Source organism: Carlito syrichta, unplaced genomic scaffold (assembly GCF_000164805.1).
Source record: "Carlito syrichta isolate Samal-C Ts95f unplaced genomic scaffold, Tarsius_syrichta-2.0.1 Scaffold306421, whole genome shotgun sequence".
Lineage (NCBI taxonomy): Eukaryota > Metazoa > Chordata > Mammalia > Primates > Tarsiidae > Carlito > Carlito syrichta.
This window is the reverse complement of record NW_007250517.1, coordinates 198,815-217,273: the sequence shown is the minus strand read 5'-3', so window position 1 is coordinate 217,273 and position 18,459 is coordinate 198,815. Positions and strand designations below refer to the sequence as shown.

The window sequence follows — 18,459 nt, the reverse complement described above, 5'->3', positions numbered from 1 at the left end:
GGGGGGCACTGGCTGTGAGCTGGCATGATGGCTACAGGCCCGAGCTCACAGGCAGCCCTCTGGAGTTTGACATGTCCCTCCTCGCAGAGGAAAGCAGCTTCAGAATCACCATGCCAGACAATGCCTATGTTCACGAACTCTCACTTGTCATCATCTTATGACATCTGATGACCCCATGAGGGAGCAGCCCAGGATTTGGTTTTGTGTTGAAACTCCTTTATATTAAGGATTAGAAAACATCCACTAGGAAAAGTCCAGGTGGAAGTTGTGGGGTCGTTCTCTTCTTGTCTTTGCCACTGGTCATGTCACAAATGAATCTCTTAGAATATTAGGTTTCTCATCTGTCAATAGAAGATAGAATCGTGGAGTCCTAAAGGGGCATAGGGCGTGTGGTTTTAAACTTGAACCCTAACGTTCTGTCTGTGACATGGCCCTGGTGAGGTAACGGGACATTGGGGAACTGTAAGGAATTGGTGGGAGCCATTTAGGATTCATACATGGGCCACTTCACTTCCCAAAAGGAATCAACCATTGATGCTTGTTGGACTATAATGTTTGAATGCTATAATTCTGTTATGTCTTCAAAATTTAATCTGGAGATAGGACTGATTCTAATCAAATACAGGTAAGATATGCTATCTAGGCCGAGCTCGGTGGCTCAGCCTGTAATCCCAGCACTTTGGGAGGCGGAGGTGAGTGGATTGCCTGAGCCTGCGGGTTTGAGACCAGCCCGGGCAACTTGACGAGACCTCGTCTCTACAATGAAAGAAAAAATAGCCGGGCGTGGTAGTGCACGTCAGTGGTTCCGGCTACTTGGAAGGCTGAGGCAGAAGAATCGCTGGAGCCCAGCAGGTTGACACTGGGTTGGCTGTGAGCGTGCATGCCACTGCACTCCAGCCTGGGTGAAAGAATGAGACTCCAACTAAAAAACACACAAAAAATTATGCTATCTATATCATGGTTTTTTTCCTGATGTAGCTATTTCCGTTTCAGAAAATATAGCTCATGGCTCTGTCGTGAAATGCATAGCAGATACCCTCTGTGATTTGCACTTGTGGCTCTTTGGTTATGACACGCTGGCCTGAAGAAATCTGCATCTGCAAGGATCTTTATTCTTTCTAAAAAGCCCAGAATCTGATCTGTCACTCAAAGAGAGAATGACTGGGATCTTTTTAGTGTTGAGAGTAAAAAACAGATACAGCCGTGAAAAGGGGTTTGTTTTGCAGAGGTTCGTGAACTCCCTACATACGCTGCCGTTTTCCTGGACAGCAGTGACATCTAGCACCATGGCTGCTCTTCCTGGGCCTGTTGGTTTTTTAGTACACCTGCGCTCACCTCTGGCCAGCCTGCTAAGCATGAGAACGGAGCCTGAGCAACTTCTGCTTAAAGCAGGTACATTTGCACATGGCTTTCTGGAAGGTCTGTCTTGGCCATAAAGCTTATGTGGAGTATAAATAAATGAGATGAGGATAGCCAGAATATAATTCTTGTTAACTTTAAGTACCCATGAAATGCTTTTTGGAATGTTCATATGCTCAGCAGTCAACACCTTGTAAATAACATTTTCTCTCAGTAGGGTCTTTTCCCAGGGCCCGCCTCTGCTTCCCACAGACTTATCTTTCCACGTGGAGGTGGGAGACAAGGGGCTTGGTGGGTTCTACTTCTGAACTGGAGAGATCGCCTACCACAGGTCCTCCCTGGCCTTAGAGTGGGAGGATGTTTGCTGACTGCTTTCTCTTCCCAACTTGGAGACACGTTTATTCGATTTTCAAAGAGGCACCGCCCACTTTGCCCTGATTTTGTTGATGTGTTCATTTGATGTCAAAGCCTTGTTCCCCCACTCTCCATATTGTTTTAAATTTTGGTTTTAGAAACTCAAATGAATTAAAAACTTGTTCTGTGACTTAGCATTGAGAGGTCCTACAGGTCAGTGTTTCTCAGAGTGTTTCACAGAATACTAGATTCTCAAGATATTCATAAGAGCAAAGTGGAAAAATTCTGTGGTCAAGTAAGTTTAAGAAATGCCATGTTAAACAAAAAATTCGCTATTTGCAGCAGGACTTCTCAGAGTCTTAAAAGTTAATACATAGTATGAACCTTCTAGGGTAGACTATGCTTCCTAAACGTATTTGACATCTTGAACCAAATCCTTTTTCTTCAAGGGTCGGTGTTCTGAGGAACCCTCTTAAGAAACCTTGCCCTAACATGTCGCTGGAATATCAGCACCCCACTTGAGGACCGTGGCTTCTTAGCGCTTTCGCTCTCCATTCTTGTTGAGTTTTTGGTGTGTCCTTGTCGTTTGTCAGTTGGGAGGCTCCGTGTTGATAGAAAGCCTAATTCATTAGAGTTCATCTGTAGAGTTCACTTGCTGGGCACAGGGGATAGAGGTGAATGCAAGGATCTCCCCCCAAAGAATTCACAGCCTGGCTGGGAATGTAGTAGCAGTGGTGGTGACTGTCACAGAGTAAAAGACTGCCTTGCTCACAGGGTTGGAGCAAGGGAGTATGCGGCAACCTGGCTTGCCTGCTTCCCTGGGACAGCCCTGCTTCCAGGGGCTCCTTTCTGTTCTCATGTGGCCTGTTCTGCTCGTTTTGAGAGGATGAAAACACAGACCCTACGACTTCAGAGGCTCCGCAGTGACAGATCAGAGTTCAGGCTGAATCCGGATGCTGGTGTCTTTCACAAGCTCTGGAGGATGCTCTTTAGTTGTGTCTGATTTGTAGAGCTGGTCAGTTCACCACTGTGGGACACTAGCCACCCCTGGGGCTCTGCTCAGAGGGAGCTAGGGACTGAAAAAGCCTCCCCGGCAGCCCCTTCCAAGCTAAATGTGATCCTGTGGTATGACAGGAATGGTGGGGTGTGTTTAGCAAGAAGCTGCCATTGCCATAGCTCTGTGTCATTGAGTCAAATCACTTATTTGAGTCTCAGTTTGCTTATCTGTAAAAAGGGGTTAAAATGAAAACTTTAGTTCTTTTTTTTGAGAAAACAGGATTTATTGAGAGCACAGAGAAGCTCCCACGGTGGGAGGGGACCCAAAGGGGTTGCCCCACAAAGCTCTTATAAGGACTAGTTCTGATATAGGCTAATATCTTTTGGCACCTTTTAAAAAAGTTATTTAATGTTTATTGTGGCATAAAATGTCTCCAGAGGTTAATGAGGACAACAGGAAGCAACCCAGCCAATCTTACACTGTTGGCAGGAGGAGTGACTGCTTTCCTGGATGAACTAAACTCAGTTGGGTTTCTTTTTGTTAAAAAGGTGCAGCAATTTGCCTGTGATTGTAAAACTTTTGATTTCTAGAGTCGCTGTTCCCATTCGGGGGGTGGGTACCGCTAAGGAGACTATTCTTTTCCACTAACAAAGGGAACCGACACCACAGATGGCGTGAGGAGATTTGTATGTGGTACCCAGAGTGTTCTATTAGCATCTTTAAAGGATTGCCTGAGCTGTCCCAGCTGTCTCTCCCCGCTCTCCTTAACATGGGCCCCTGTCAGTACCCACAAGGGCCAGCGACAAGCCACATGGAGGAAGAGCCTCACCCTGCCCTCCTCAGCTGCCTCGAGCCTGAGCCTCTGCTGCTGTTGGAAGGACACCTGGCAATCTGATCTTCATTCTCCCACTGCTGGCCATCCTGAGCCACTCAGAGAGATAAAGAGGCATTCCCAGTCCTTCCCACAGCCCCAAGAGGGATCTTGGAGCAGAAAGACTGCCAGCGTAATAGCAAGGTGCTAGCAGTGGTCTGGCCTTGGGTCGCCCCAAAGCTGGTGGTTTATCTCTTGCTGGCTAGCATGACACATTTGGGGTTCAGAACATACAGTCACTGTACCCTTAAGATTTCTTCCAACTCCAAGTTCAGTGAACACCCAACAAAATGAGCTGTTCTTCCCTAGCTGCATCCACCCACGGCAGCAGCCAGGCCTGGTTGGAAGTCCAGTGCCCTGAAGAGGGGCGCCAGACTACAGGTGTTTAGTTTCTCTCTTTCCCGGAGATAGATGTGGGCCTTATTCTGCCTAGATGGACTTTTTTTTTTTATTACCTCTCTTTTGCTAAAATCCACGGCATTCATGTAATAAAGGATGAGAGTCACTTAGTCGTGAAGTCTCAGAGGGTAATTCCAGTGTTTCTGAAGGATAAAACTTTAATTGTTGCTAGTCTTGGTTTGATTGTAGGTTTGCATGTTAGTGTGTCTCCCCTCCCTCTCTCTCTCCCTCCCTCCCATGAAAGCAATCTGGGCCCTAAGACTTTTTTTTTAATATTTATGTCTTTGTGGAGCGTTTGACTTGATTCCTCAGGGGTAGTTAGTGGCCAAGAAGAGACCAGAGTTAGACATCTAAGAGTTCCAAGGTCCAACTTTAAATTAACTTCCACTGGGCCTCTATTTGTAAATATGCCACTGTAATTAACTAGAACTTCCATTGCTTAGGTGTTATGTTCAGAAATGATCAGAAAGCAATACAGCCTCACGTCATTATAAGTAATCAGAAAATATGTGTTAGTAATGAACCATTAGGATGGCTCTTGTCCTTACTTGAAAATGCTGCCAGAGCACTGCCCACTGAATGCTTCAAGCCAAAGCACTGCCCGCTCAGCCCAGTCCATTCCGCTCTGGCTGCCCTACTGGCTGGGTTGGGGCGCCCCATGGCAGGGAGCCCTGGTGCTTACCACTCTAGGTCAGGTGCTGTTCAGACATGGGTCCATCCCACTGCTGGCATCTGCACACCTGGCCAAGACTGCTGACCTCAGGAAGGCTCTTTGTCTCACTGGATCATAAGGCCACACTTAAGTACCTTTCAGTTCCCTCCTGGTGTTCTTCTGTTGCACTGGTGTGATGGTTGCCTCTTGGCCACCATCGGAGTCACCTGCAAGTCCTGGTTGGTCATACCTTAGAGGTGAATGAGTGGTTTGAACTATTTGTGGACCTCAAGGAACCGATTTTGTGTCCTCAGTTTCAGAACTACTTGGAAAAAGTAGATTGTCTCTCAAGACCCTGTATATCTAAAGCAGGTGAAGAGGACTTGAGAGACTCTTCCCTTCTATACTTGGTAGCCAGTTTCTGAGATGGGTCGGCAGTGATACCTGCCCTTCCTCCCACCCTCAAGGGATCTAGGGCATCCCAGCCTGACACACCCATTATTCACCCCCCCCACGCACACACACACCCCAATAAATGCAGTGAAGAGTCATACAGGCTGGGGTCACACCCAGCGAACATAAACATTGTGATATTCAGGTCATGGTTGATGGCCCTAAGCATTTCCTCCTGGACTTCAGCTCCCTTTTGTTTTTAAATGATGAATCACTTTATTAATGGCAGCAACTGGAGACTCAGAGACGCAAGATCTTAATTTGGGGGCCAGCGATAAAGGCTGTGTGTTGTAGGATATGCAGAAAGTGTGGGCAAGACGAATTCTTTATTAAATACTTGAGAATTCGTTGAATATTGTGTCTCATGTTGATTTCATCACATAAGAAATAGGAGTTTTGAGCCGGGCTTGGTGGCTCAGCCTGTAATCCCAGCGCTTTGGGAGACTGAGGTGAGTGGGTTGCCTGAGCCCGCGGGTTCGAGACCTGCCTGGGCAACTTGGCGAGACTTCATCTCTACAGTAAATCAAAAATTAGCTGGGCGTGGTAGCACGCACCTGTAGTTCCAGCTACTTGGAAGGCTGAGGCGGAAGGATCGCTGGAGCCCAGCAGGTCGAGGCTGCAGTGGCCGGGAGCAGCCACTGCACTTCAGTTTGGGTGACAGAGTGAGACTCTAACTCAAAAAAAAAAAAAAAAAGAAAGAAAGAAATAAGAGTTTTGGATATTTAATCATCAGAAACCATCCTCCCCACAAAAAGCATTACAAATCCTAGATCTTGTCCCACATGCAGTGGGTTCTGCCTCGACTCAAATAGGACTGACTTGGCAAAGGTGAGTAGTCATGGAAACAGTAGCAGCGAAAGGATGCTAAGCATTCGAATTGGCAAAGAGGAAGAGAGGGCTCTTCCAGAAGAATGGCTAATCCACTTGTTCAGCCAGTATTTATTGTGCACCTATTTTGTACTTTCAACTTTCCAGACTACTTGGAACATGAAGAAAATGTTTTCCTCACTGGAATATATGCTGCTTGAGGGAAAAGAGCGTATCTAAGATAGTGCTCTTAAAATAGTAGGTGCTCCCTAGGTATTTGGTTTGAAGACTTACTCCACTTTCAAGGAGTTCAACATATTGGGAGCTCAAAGTCCATGAAAAAGTAGCCATTCCAGGCACTGTATGATTCAGTGCCAGGTGAGTGGCAGATGAGTGTGGTTTCGGACAGCCTGGAGAGGGTGGGGCTGAAACAGCCTTTAGAACTCTGTGGGTGATTCACTTGGGTGGCAAGAAGAGCTGTCCAGCAAGGTGTCACTGAACCTGACCGTCAGATGACCTGGGGCTTGTTCCCAGAAGCTGTTGTGGGTCCTAAAACGTGGATGAGGAGGGTGGAACTTGATTCCACAGGTCTTTGCTAGCCACCATTTTTGGACATCATAATTAAGGTTGAATAACCGTGACTCCAGAGAGGATCCAGATGCCCCTTAAAGGCTTTTCACCTTAAAATTGGTTCTTGAACATAATCCAAAACTTCACATGCTGTTCTATGCAGGTGGAAAGTCAAAGAATCTTAAGAAAATACAAACTCTCTGCAGCTATGCCATTGACTCAAATCAATACTTAATATTTCTGCCATGTTACTGTTCACTGTCAACTCTGGATACACAAAGAATATTGGTCAACATAATCCATACCTGATGTAAAGGCAAAGACAGAGCATTCTTAAGATAAACTTATTGAAGCCGTCAATGATTCCTAAAGTTTAAGCAACAGAAAAAGCCAGTGCCTCCCAGCAAGTGGTCCAGTTCTCATCCCTCAGTTGTGAAGTGCTGGATGATCACTTCTTTCCGTGTCTCCCTTGTGTTTTATCAGCACAGCACAAAGCCTGGCTGGAAGGGCGGTCCACGCCAGGACCAGGTCTCAGGTGTCTTGATGGCAAAGGCTCCCAAGAGACCTGTCACCAGCCTTCCCAGAGAGGCTCACCTGCCGCTTGAACAAACTCAGGAATTACTGGGCAGTAGCACACAGCAGCCCTTCCACAGGTCAAGCTTTTCTTTTACACAAACTGAGTTTGTTTTGTTTTGTTTTGGTAGTGTGCATTGCTGAGTGCCTTTCCAGTGTTGTCCTGAGTATGACCTTTGCCATTAAAAGCTGCTTATTCTAAGCTTCCCCGTAACATTTTCACCTTCCCCATAAGTGCTTACTTGTCCATCAGCGAGTACCAGAGTCAATGAGCTGGGTTTCTGGAAATCTGACATTTCTTTAGGGAGGCTTCTCAACTGAATGCAAGTCTGTCTCCCCAAGCCTGCCAAAACATCCATATCTGTTCTCCTTTCCTCATAAACTGCTCAGCACCTGAAATGACAAGTGGACAGCATTTGTCAGAGTGGACTTTTACAGAGCTGTACCTCCCAAGTCCTCCCCTCAGGCAGACGTGGAGGGTGTCTCTGTTTGGCCCCCATTGCAGATGGAGAACTGGATTCTCATCAGCCAGGCCCCTGCTGCCCATGATCCTCAGGCTGCTTCCCAAGAACCTAACTCTTTCATCACCTATTCCATCCTAGAACAGACTGGAAAATGACCCAATTAAGCCAGAGGATTGTGTGCCATTTTGCTACCAAAACATAAGACCCACAAAAGCGTTGCTTTTCCCAGGGTGAAACCAACTACGAAATCCTTGGTGGATGTCAGTAGACAACTCTGGCTCACGTGGGTTGGGCGGCCCTTAAATCCTACTGAGAGTGAAGCAGAGATAGTGACAGGCAGGCGTTTCTTTGAATGTTAGAATGGAAATATTCAAACTCTGAAACCCAGCCCTGTTCTCTGACCCCTGTGAGGCCTCCCTGTCAGGTTGTGTGAACATCACTCGCTTTCTACCCTCAGCATTCCATATTTAGTCCCCAGCTTGCCCCAGGGGTTACAAGTTTGGCATAAATCGTCTTTGTTTTTAAAGAGTGGGGAAAGTGTTGTTTCCCTTTAATTTTGTTTTTCTGGCAAACTTCCCTGCAAACATCTTTCAGTTCTAGCTAGGAAAACAATTGCTAACTGTCATGGATTTATGGATTTGTGATGTTAGAGTTTCATCTTACTGTCTCTTTCTTCTTCTGTGTCCTATTTAGTATTGGGGTTCTGTTCCTTTCTTCTCTGCCAAAAAGATAAGAACACTGCTGAACAATTGTTCACTGTGGAGTTCAGTTGTGGGAGGACAGCAGTAGGAACGTGTATGTTTTATTCCCAGATTAAAGTTGACTGAGTTGTTATGTTTTGTGGAGTTTTTGGAGGCCTTTCCCTTTCTTAGAACATCATGTGATTTCGTGGTGATAATTAGACAGAAAGTTGTCTTCCCTACATATGCCAAGATTATAGAGGGACTTACTCTCACCAGAGACCAGATGACAGCATTCATAGATATTTTTAGAACGAGCCTCATCATTTATTTGGTCTCCCCATTTCGTTTTTCTTGCATCAACAACTGATTTCCAACTTATTTATTGGGTAGGGAGGGAGAAATGGGATCTTCTCCCTATTAATGAAAGCCACTGATGGGACGGGACAACATATTCATGTTCACTGTTAATGGGCATGTTGCCTAGTAACTACAAAGTAACAGCTGCAATTCCATCAGCTATGTGCTTCCTTTTCCTTCTAAAAGTTTTGCTTGATCTGGTGTGTGTTTAAACTAGAAGGGCATCAACAAATACACATAAACCTCACAGTTAACTAAAACATCATACTTTAAACAATGTAAGAGTGATGTGTGCTTCCTTAAAATCTGTGACACTTGTGCCCAAGCTGAGTATCATCTAGTTCCCACCCAGCTCAGTAACTCAGTAGCAGGGTTTCCTCACTTAATACGCTCTTTCTCTTCTTTCTGTCCTTGATTGAATCAGATAAACATGTGCAGGCATTGAGCTACAAAAGAGCCTTTACAAATCTAAGCTAGATGAGTTGCTGCTTTCCTTGTGATTATTTTTATTACCCCAGTTTTCCTTGAGAGTGGATTGTGTTTCTGTTCAACATTTATCAGGTCCTTTTGCGTTTTCACAATATTTTGCAATCGGTTTTCCTTCTATCACAGAGAAAGCCAGTGGCCTTTCAGTTCTGTAGAGTGGGAGTCCCTATCTTTGATTTGTCCTCTGTAAGAGCTGTCTCTATACCTGAGCCTGCGCCTCTACCCACTTGATTTGTAGGCACCGAAGTGGTTTTCTGAGCAGGCCTCCCTGTAGGACATTGCCTGGGAGACCTCAGAGACATAGCGTCACAGGTGGCCCCAGCCCCAGTCTGCAGGAAGGGAGAAGGTGATGAAGAGTAGATTGCCTTCTTAATGATGAAGTTCCCTGAAGATTCTGGGCCTTTTGGTGAGGGAATGGGTATTTGTCGGTTGTGGCTTTAGATGGCCCCATGTGGACTGCCTGCCCCTTTTCTGCAGAGAATGGTGCCATGTGAGGGGTCGTAGGCACCCTCTGTCTCCTTCCCTCTTGTGTTGGCCCAGCCCCCACAATAAAGCAGACTGGTACAAGCTGCCACTGCACTGGGGAATGAAAGGTGTCACCTTTCCATTATGCATTGGCTCCTGTGGCTGAATAATTAACACCCGAGGGAACCAAGGGAGGGGGTCTGAGTTAAGGTAATCCGTTACAGCTTCTCCCTTGGCGCTTACAATAAGTCAGGATCACGACTTGGGGATGTAATCCCCTGATGACTCATTGCATAGTGATGTTAGAATGTGGTTTATTAAGTGTTATTGTGAAGGAAAAAGCATCCCCTTCCAAAGGACTCTGTGAAGCCCTGTCCCATGGTTCACACTTCGGAGGGCCCAGGAAGAGGAGTTGGAATGGCACTGGCTTTAGCAAGCTCAACACCTCACAGAAACTGAGATCTGGGGTTTCCTTTTTCTCCCTCTGAAATCAACAAGCCATTATTTTATAGTACAAGATCATATTGTCCAGTCTCTTTACAAAGCAACAAATATCCCTGAAAAACCAGCAGCGAGGGAAACTAAATACTAGGATTAGGTGGCACAAAGACAGGGCCTTCTTGTCCCATGTTATTATCTCTGCCTCCAACAGAACAACCTAAAGCCTTCTTTCTGGAGCTACAGCAAGGGTAAATATGACCGTGAGCCTCTAAAGTGTTAAATACTAATTCCTGTGGTCCTTGCTAATATTGATAGTGAAAGGTCATACCAGCAAGTGCAGAGGCCAAGGATGCTGAAGTCACAGGGCATTTGTGAACATTCCAAGGGACCACAGGACATCTCCAAAGGTGGGAGAAGCAGGTCACATATGTTGATGTGTGAGTTTACCAATACATGTTTCACGACTCACTCACCTTCTCTGGTGAGAAGATCATGAGTCATGTAGCTTCGCTACCACTTTTCTATCCATCTCTTGGCCTAGAGCCTTTTTTTTTTTTTTTGCTACCATAACAGCCAATACTGTCACCATAAACAAATCTTATGTCTTGAGGTCTATCACATCAATTCCTTCAGCTGCATCTCTAAATATGCTTTTTTTTTTAATCACTGAACTTTTCTGGGCTCAGTGGTCACATGAAGTCTTATAAGCTTGTATAAATTCAGATGCCCTGAGAGGACTTCTTTGGCGCCTTTCCATTGAAGATCTTTGGAGACAAGATACTTATAATGTTGTTAATTGTTAATGGGATGTTTTGTGGGGGGTTTGTTTGGCCATAGGCATGATACAGAATGTCTTTCTCTGCAAATGTTTAATGCCAAATTCCTAAGATGGCCTGCTTAGAAATGACTTAACTCTGTTTATGATAGGGGCAAGGTGGAATCCAGATGACCTACACCCGGCAGCACAGACATATTAATATTAAGACCTTTGTGGAAAGTGGCCATTTCGTCTCCCCTGATATTGGGGAATACTGGAGAGGGTGGTGAGCAAGTTCAGTAAGTCCACATGGCCAGTGGAGGAGAAGCAGAGTAGAACCTGGGCTGCCTAGGGTGGCCAGATTTCCTTCTTTTAGCATGAAAACCCCATGTCCTAGGAAACCCCTCAGTCCAGATGTCTAGAATGAAACCTCCGCACCTTGAGCATCTAACTTAAAAGGGCCCACAAAGATGCCCCAACTTGCCCTTCCTGGTGAACCACCCCAAGTGAAGGCTCCCGTTTCCTTTGGTCTTTTCAACTCTAGAACATTTTATAATAAGTTCCTCAAATAAGAAATAAGGTAAGCAATCTGCATGCTTTGTCCTTCGAATCTCCAAACTTTGAAACTGGTGTTGCAAAAATAGTTTTGCCGTGCATGCCCTGGGCTCGAGGTGGGGCGAGGGGGCAAGGAGGCCAAGGCCGGTAGCCCTCGGCTGCTACTGCTGATGAAATGCCCTGAATGACCTCTGGTTTTCTTTTCTCCTCCTTTAGACCCTCAAACTGACACAAGACCTACAGAGAAAACCCTTTGCCAAATCTGCTCTCAGCAAGTGGACAGTGATACCGTTTACAGCTTAACACCTTTGTGAACCCCGCGCCATTTCCTAACCCAGCAGAGACTGTTAACGGCCCCTTACCCTGGGTGAAGCACTTACCCTCGGAACAGAACTCTCTAAAAGTATGCAAAATTTTCCTTGCACGGGGTGGTGAGCTGCCTGCCAGCGGAGGACAGCACTCCAGCAGCACCACCCGCCCTCGTTCAGAGCACACCGCGAACCCCCCGTCAGCTGTTCTGTGGCGTTTTAATCTTGCGATGGTTTATGGGGTGTTTTAAGTGTTGTTCTTGTGTTCGTTTTCCTTTGACTCTCTGTTTTTCACATGCATTAACTTCAATATTTTTCTGTTAAAATGTTCACCGTCCTTCCCCTGGCAAACTTAAAAACAGAAGGAAAACGTTATACCAGTTACCATTCCGGCTTTGGGCGTCACAAGCGTTTGAGCCTGTGGAACTCCATAAACTAACACATTACATAAACTCGAGGGGGATTTTCTTTCTTCTTTTGTTCGGTAGAAAATTATCCTTTTCTAAAAACTGAACAATGGCACAATTGTTCGCTCTGCGCACCTATCCGGGATTGCACCATGCACAGGCGAAGTCAGCAGAGCGCGGCAACCCACCCAGTGTGTTTTCAGTTCTGAGTCAGGGTGGTCTGTGGACAGGACCCTAGCACCTGTGCAGTAGGGCCTGTAATCTCCTGTCGGTGTCCTCAGCTAACATGAACAGTGTTGGTCTATTGGTTAGAAACTAGGATCTTTTTCAGGAAAGAAATCAGCTCAGCTGTCCACTCATTGCCAAATGCCACTAAAGGGGTCAGTTTTAAGGAGGAAAAAGGAGTTCTGTCTCGCTTTGCAGAAGAAATGAGCTTACAGGTGAACCCCAAGCTTGCAGTGAGAAGTGTGGGACGGGTACAAACCTGAGTCACTGCGCTTCCGACGTCACTGTTTTCCTATATATACATTCTTGATCATTTTCACCCTTCCTGTGTGTGTAATCGGAGTGTATGGAGTAAGAGCCAATAGCATACAGACTGGTTTTTTAAAAAAATTAATAAGCTTAGGTTGTCATTGGACAGGTGACACGATGGCAGTATGAGATAGGGCACTTTTAACTTTTTTTCCCCTTCTATGGATTTCATTTTGTTTTGTTTTCCAAAAGTTATGGTGCTGTATAGGTGCTTTGTGTTTAACCTGGACAGTGTGATTACCTTCATTACCTTCTTTGGTAGACGGGATAGCTGGGAACACCTTTGGTACACGTGAAACTGGTGTGACTACGCTCTGATTAGCACAGCATATGCATACTTCTCCAAAGTGACACATGAAGACTCTTTTCTTTGCATAAAAAGCATCAGGCATATAAATATATAAATATATTTTATCATGTACAGTACAAAAATGGAACCTTGTGCATGGGCGTTAGGAATACAGGCTAGTATTTCACACAGGCTTCCCTGCTTGAGTTCTTGCTGATGCTTGCACCGTGACAGTGGGCACCAACACAGACGTGCCACCCAGCCCCCTGCACCCGCCACCGGCCACCAGGGGCTCCCTTGTGCGCCTTTGCTTTATAACGCCTCTGGGGGTGATGGTGGTGGTGACCACAGCTCCTAACATAATGAGAGTTCCATTTGGTATTGTCACACGTCTCTCCCGCCTCGCTTGGGTTGTCCTGTTTGAGCGACGGCCCTGTTGATTTCACCCTGCCTTTTACCGAATCTGTAAATTGTTGTGCAATGGTGGTTATAGTAGACCTGTAGCACATGGCCTTTTCTAAACTGCTCCATGTTTATAATCTTCCTTTTAAAAGTATGTATAATTTTTAAAAATATGTATTCTATTCACGTGGTCTGCTTGTCAGTGAGCCAGACTTGCTTCCTGTATTCCTTTATAATGATGCTACCACCCCCGTGATTCTTCAGTTGTCTGCTGAGCGCAACACACTGTCCAGTAACAGTGAGAGAGGGCTGCCTCCCCAGCCTCCTAAATGATGCTGCCCTGGGTGGGATGCATTGCACAGACGATGGCAGCAGCTGGGGGGTGGGTACCGCCTCAAAGGGCAATCCAGAGTGCTTCCAAGGGGAGGACCCTGCACATTTCTCTCCTGAGTTCAAAGAAACAAGCAAACTAGCCACACAGCCACTTGCCTTTGCAGTTTCATAGACCCTGGGGCCTGCGTCGAGAGTGAGAAGGGCAGTCCTCCAATGTGTTTCAACTTCAAAATGCTGATTTCCTTTGAGACACGTGGCATCTCGTATCTCTTTGCTGATATTTGTTGGATTTCAGGCAGAATGGCTTACAACATGTCTCCGAGAACAAGATTATCCTTTAATCTGAGACAGCTGAGGGAGGGACAGAGGAAGTATGAGGACAGGGCAGCCACAGAACAGGTCAGGAAAATAGAGGGTGAATGCTTGGATTTTTAAAAAATTGTTATTTTTGTTAATAACTCACACAGCATCTACACATGGAGTGTGGTGGAGAGCTGAGACCAGAGCAAAGTCAAGTGTTACAATAGCACTGTGAGACCTACCAGCCCTGGGAGAAGGGTCAGGCAAGAATCTAATAGTGTCCAGGGTCGTGGCACCCCCCCTAACCCTCAGCTGGCCAATGAGAGAGGCCAGGCTTCCCTAGATTAGCTAAGTTCCGAGGCAGTCAGACTGGACAGGGGTGCTGCCTGAGCCTTCTGCCCTTTGAATCGAGATCCCGCTTTCAGGACGGGCCAACTGCTGGCCACCACGTGGTGTTCTGAGTGCCACGAGTTCCTAACAATAAGTCGTCTGATCCAGAGCATCTCAGCAGAATACTTGATAGCCCCCAGGACCCGGCCGCTGTAGTGCTGAAATCATGATGAGAACTGTCCAAGGCTGCCCTCAGCTTCTAAACGAGCTGCTCCAGGGAGCTGCCTACTTTTAGATGGGAAATTGGCAAGAAGAGCACTCATGTTGAAAACATGACATGCACTCTCGGGCTCTGTTGTTCCCTTTTGGGCTCAGAACCTGATACCTTTTACCAAAGCTAGAAAAGAGCTTTATTGCAAGCCTTCACTGTCCTGGCGTGAGACTCACCGCCAGGCTCAGCGTACCCCATTAACTGTGAATGCATCTGAGATTGGTTTCCTTTATTGCATCCTCTGCAATATAGTGATGGCTGAAATACATTTTTAAAAACAATTTCAGAAGTTTGTCTCTCCTGTGAATGGAAGGATCATGCACATACGTGTAGCACAAGGCGGACTTTGTGTTTGTTTTTGGTGTTGATTTTTAGCATTGTGTGTGTCGCTTCCCCACCCTGAGGAGAGGACACTACTCAGGACAGGTCTGCCCCCTCAGGGTGTGACTCAGGTGGCTCCAAATGTGCACACAGTCTAATGATGATAGGGACAGATGGTGCCTCTGCCTAACGACCCCATGTAAAGAATGAGGAGCGCTTGAGTCTCTTGGAAAAGACCATCAGGAGGGAAGCAGTCAAAAAGCAAGTCCTCCATTCCACATGTGGGTGCCGGGAGCGGGCAAGGGAAATAAAAATGTTATCCTTTCTAAAAGCAAAAAGAAAAACCCTGACAGCTCTGAACTCCGATTTCCTTTTTTTTTTTTTGCTGTACTTGGGGAACATTGTATGATTAGACATCATGTTTTAAAACATAATAATAAGCAAATGTTGGGTAGAAACGCAACCACTAGTAAAGAGGTACGAAAAAGCCAGCCTCTCTGGAGACTGGGGAGGCAGGTACTACGAGGCAGAGATGAACTACCGGCGGGAGCAAGGCTGTCAAACAGGACCGGAAGGCAGATGCCCGGATAGCTGAAAAGAGGGTATTGGGTCTCATCTAAATCTTAAAGTGGGTAACATTTTATGCAGTTTGTATGAATGGAATATTTTCCTCTTGTTTAGTTTCATTTGTACATCTTTTTCTTTGATGAATGATTGGTCATGAGGCCTCTCACACTCCAGAAACACGTGTATGGCTGCTTTTTTAAAAAATGTGTGTCTGGTCACTTATTTCTCTCAGATTATCTCATCGCCTGGCAATCAGTCTTCTCTTGTATACTTGTCCCAGCCCATTTTGTACATGGGAAATGTAAACAAATGTGAAGGAGGACCAGGAAAATTAGTTACTATTAAAAAAAATGTATTGTGCATTTTGGCTTCACATGTTTAACTTTTTTAAGGAAAAAAAGTTGCATGAACGGAAAAAAAAATCTGTATACAGTATCTGTAAGAATTGTCTTACCTGTTTCAATTCCTTGCTCATACCCCATATAATCTAGAACTAAATATGGTGCCTGACCATATTTACACACCTGGGAGTCGAGCAGTTCATACGTTGGTTTGAAGCACCTCATCCTTCCTTTCCAAGTGAACACTATCATGTTGCATTCTTACTGGAGATTTTGTCTAACCATATGTTGCCATGGATTAACTCCGCCGCCTTTCTTCTCAAGGATCAAAACCAGTTTGATTTGGGAATCTTCCCCTTTCCAAATGTAATAGAGATGCAGTACTTACTTTCCTTGGTGTCTGTAGATATTGCCTTGTGTATTCCATTTAAAACCGTAATCTAGTTTGTAAAAGACATGGTGACGCATGTAAATAAAGCATCGATGACACTCTACCTTACTCCAAGATGTCTGTCTGTTCCCCTTCCCTTTTTCTTTAATCCTAGGAATAAAATGATTGAGTTGGTCTCAAGGTCTTCCTGTGGAAGGACGTCATAGCTGGGAGAGGCACAAAGTTGAGAGATTTCCATCACGAGAACTTTAAAGACATGAACCTCGTAAACACTCCTTCTCTGGCCCATTTCTGACCTCCACAGACAATTTAATAAAAACACGTCGAGGGCATTGCTCACGGTGGCCAGTAGCCATGGTTGGTGTGCACTGAGTCATGTGGCCCCAAAGAGCTTTCAAGTGGGGAAGCGGGATTTGAACTCTGCCTCCACTGAGCTTCAGAGGTTTGATCCTCAGGTGGTCTTCCTCATGTGAGTCCAGAAAATGAGCATGGGTCGTCCACAGTGCCCTCCTACATATCGAAAGCAAACACTTCTAGTTTGGCTTCTGGTGGCAATAGCATTAAGTATTTCCTCTGTGGGTACAGTTAAGGCCTCCTCCACTAAGGAACTCCATCTATTGTAAACCTATTCTTAGTAGCCTAGGTTCTGTTTTTCATTTTAACAGCCATATAAAAATTATTCAGCTTATAGAACAAGCAGGATTTGGTTTAAGGTCCCACACCACATGGTGGGCTCTTATTTCAGCTCAAGGAGGTGAAAGAAGTGTTTAAATTGGCTGTTTGGGATAAATTCTGGCTTGGTGGAGAGTCATGCTGTTATAAGTTTTTCCTCGTCATTGTTTTAATTATGATAGTAAAACCTCACCATCTTCTGATACCAAAGCCTTCTGGGGAGGGGTATTTCACTTGAAATTATGTCCCAATTTTGATTCTTCTCCCAAAAGATGAAAGATGGAAGCCTAATACCAGCTGTCACGAGATTCATAGCAGGTTTCTCCAAAACCAAGAGCTAGTTAAAAGTGAATGATCAACAGTGACTAAGTCGACCTGTAGCATGGTGATGGGTCAGCCCCTTAATGGGCACCAGGAGAGTGAGCCCCTGTGCCTGCCCCCTGTGAGGGTGTGCTCAGGTGTGATCAGGAGGAAAGGGGTGGTTCTCACAGACTCCTTCTGCTTCAGCTTGTGTAAAAGAGGAAGAATTTGGACTAGTTAATCTCTAAGACACTTTGGGGATTTGATTTTGTAATTATTCAAGCATCAGAGCAAAGCTTTAAGTCTGCAAATGTTACTTTGACGTGTAACAGCCAAGTTACCCACACCACAGCTGAAATACAGTGGTCTCAGGTGGAGGAGGGTGGGATTCATAACCACCATCTGACACACACACACACACACACACAATCACCCACCACCCTCCCCCAAGATACGGGAAGTAGGAAAATTGCTGTGGGGGAGGGGTGGAGAGCAGTCTGTGGTGTCCTGGGTTCCTCTCAGCTCAGCCCTGTGGTAGGAAGGAGCAGAGAGTGTGTGTAAGGTGTGGGGGTAAAGAGGGGCTCATTCACAAAGGGGACTCACTCCAGCTCTGCTTTCTTCTCCATCAAAGAGAAGCAATGGTCCTGGGCTTGCAGGACACATTTGGAGCTGGATGAAGAGCCCTTTCTCTTGGATGTTCCTCGTTCAAAAGTTAAAAGAGCCTGGGAGCAGTGGCTCATGTCTGTAATCCCAGCACTTTGGGAGACTTAGATGAGAGGATTACTTGAGCCCAGGAGTTCTACACAAGCCTGGGCAACATAGGGAAAACTCATCTCCACAAAAAGAAAGAAAAAAATTAGCAGCACATGGTGGTACTTACCTGTGGTCCCAGCTACTCAGGAGACTGAGACTGAAAGGATTGCCTGAATCCTGGAGGTCGAGGCTGCTGTAAGCCATGATCATTGTGATCATGCCACTATGTTCCAGCCATGGCAACAGAGTAAAACTTCAACTCAAAAAAATAAAAGCTGGACATGGTGGCTCACACCTATAATTCCAGCACTTTGGGAGGCTGAGGTGGGAGGATTGCTTGACCCCAGGAGTTCAACACCAGCCTGGGCAACATAGAGAAACTTCATCTCTACAAAAAAAAAAAAAGTTAGCTGGGCATGGTGGTCATGCCTGTAGTCCCAGCTACTCAGCAGGCTGAGGCTGAAACCTCAACTTAAAAATATAAAAAAAAGGTTCGTGACCTGCCGGGGCAACTTGGCAAAACCTCATCTCTACAATAAATAAAAAAAAATTAGCTGGGCGTGGTAGTGCGCGCCTGTAGTTCCAGCTACTTGGAAGGCTGAGGTGGAAGGATCGCCGGAGCCCAGCAGGTCAAGGCTGCGGTGGCCAGGAGCAGCCACTGCACTCCAGTCTGGGTGACAGAGTGAGACTCCAACTC

General features: G+C 45.8%; 1 protein-coding gene across 1 annotated transcript in view; it reads left to right on the top strand.

Moving 5' to 3' along the window:
* FOXO3 (forkhead box O3) overlaps positions 1–16,140 on the top strand; it is a 27,646-nt gene extending 11,506 nt beyond the window's left edge. The window contains exon 3 of the mRNA XM_008063014.2: positions 11,460–16,140. The gene's annotated coding sequence lies outside the window, so the exon portion shown is untranslated. The remainder of the gene's footprint in view (positions 1–11,459) is intronic.
* Positions 16,141–18,459: the final 2,319 nt, after the last annotated feature.